Raw genomic sequence first — 2500 nt, forward strand, 5'->3', positions numbered from 1 at the left:
CTCCCATCTTACAAAAAAAAAAAAAAAAAAAATAATAATAACAATAATAATCATGGCGAGCAAGATACTTAGTGCTAATATCAAACATTACTTTGACTTACTTTTTTGAAGCGACAAATATATCCCTTTGGATTATGCCAGGACCGATCGACCATGAAGAAGGCAGAACTGGGGCCTTAAGATAAGCACAATTGTGCTATTTTTGAACATAGACTTAATGTGGAAATCATATCAGCTACGGCTTCTATGCTAGAACGCTCATAGTCATCAGGCTTTATAATGTCCAGCAAGATAACAGAAAATGTATTGTACAAAACACACATGTGTACTGCTGAGAAACCCAGATACGCGTGGACGATAAGAAAGCAAACTAGATGAAATCTAATGGAACTGCGCCTAAGCTATGGTATTAGAGCGACGAGATGGCTAGATACGAAAAGAACTGTTCCTTTCCGCGCCGAGTTCCAATTATTCTTTTACTCTGCTGCCGTCAAGCTATTTTATTCAGTTGTCGTGAAGGGATTCAATTCATCTTGAATAGACGATCACTCCATATGTACATACATACATATATTAAGGCTTTTCCCCCTTACAAGGGAGGTAGCGAAAAAGGAAAAGGCATAAAATCATTCCCACCCATTCCATCCCTGAATACACTCCACACCCCTCCACCCTCCCTCTTATCTTAGCACCTCCTGGTGCTGTTTATAGCCAGGCAATTTTATTCAGTTTTGAAGAAACTCAAATGCAGAAATGGGTTAAAGGAGCAACTCGATTAACTATTCATCACGCACTGTGACAAATTTGAATTAATCAGAAAATAAATGCTTGATATCGCTAGACGACTTTTTTGTAGCTTAGAAAAGCCTCAGTGCAGTAACGCGTGAAAAATGTATTATTGTGACAAAACCTAACAGCGATATGATGAACAACGTTATGAAGTTATGTGTGAACAGAAGAACTGATTTGCCTCTATAGTTCACTCAGTCTGGCGTTAGCTACAGGAGATCGACACGCAATTTTGCTCTCAACACGCCTAGCGTTAACCTGAACAAAGTATGTAAAGGTCATCCCATCGAAAGGCTTAAGAGAGAAATTAACTATTTCTTTTTATCGCGAACATGGCTTTTGTAAATTCAAGGAAAAGTTGTCTGGTTGTAACATTGTAATTTTCAATGCACGAAGAGATAAAGATACTTAAAGAAAAAGGATTATGTTAGGGTTAACAGAAATTTTGTGAAGCTCGTTACAAATGAATGAAGCAGAGATCGGAAATGGGGAGAATGAATGGTTTGAGGTGAATGTGAGGCGGAGTCGGGGTTGAGTAATGTCGCTATGGTTGTTTAACGCGTACATGGATGAGATACTAGATGGGCAAGCGCAAAAAGTACTTCACAGAAATTTGGAATTTGTTGATGGAAATGGAGGGAAATGATGAGCGATTCAGCCGTTATTTGTGGATGACGCAGAGATTGTGGCTGATTTAGAGAAAAACAAAATAAAACAGTGACTGCATATGGAGGGGTGCATATAGTGATCAGAGGCACAGTGAAATATGTTTGCAGTTTGAATGCGAATGTGAAGGATGCATCTATTTATGTAATATGTACACACACACACACACACACACACACACACACACACACACACACACATATATATATATATATATGTATATATATATACAGTGTATAGATGTATGTCATATGTACACACACACACACACACACACACACACACACACACACACACACACACATATATATATATATATATACATACACACACATATATACTCACACACATACACGCGCGCGCACACACACACACACACGACTCGGTGGCGCGGTTGATAGAGTACTGGACTGTCAGCACGGAGGTGCGTCAGCACCTGGTTCGAATCCTGCTCAGGGCCGAAATTATCTCGGTATCGCTGCGTTTCGGGTCGTTACTCCGACTCTCGTGGGCGGGGAGTTGGGTGTGTGTGTGTGTGCAAGGTCTTAGCATTACCCATAGATCGGTCATACGAGCTCTGAGCTCTCTTCCGAGAGGGAAACAGCTGTCGATCACGAGTCCAACATGTCATCCAAAGACCAAGGTGAACACACACACACACACACACACACACACACACACACACACACACACACACACACACACACACACACACACACACACACACACGTACGCACGCAGACCCACATAAAGGTTCCATGATAAATGGTGACAACGACAATCCATTCCGTTCCTGATGACACTTCTTTTACTTTGGTTGACGCCGAGGCCATTTTGTTCATTTCCGTGACACCACTCCCCTCGGTCGCGAAGGGGTTAATCACATGCAACTCATCTTCGACACAAGTACCCGAATAAACACAACCGATAACCGTCATCAGACAGGCCTGTGATCATCAGTGAAGTCATTACTTCCAATTTGAGGTCGACGTTCACTGTCATAAGTAGTGCAATCACCCAACACACACACACACACACACACACA

This window comes from Oratosquilla oratoria, chromosome 33 (genome assembly GCF_046742065.1).
Source record: "Oratosquilla oratoria isolate Oo_2021 chromosome 33, ASM4674206v1, whole genome shotgun sequence".
Taxonomy (NCBI): Eukaryota; Metazoa; Arthropoda; class Malacostraca; order Stomatopoda; family Squillidae; genus Oratosquilla; species Oratosquilla oratoria.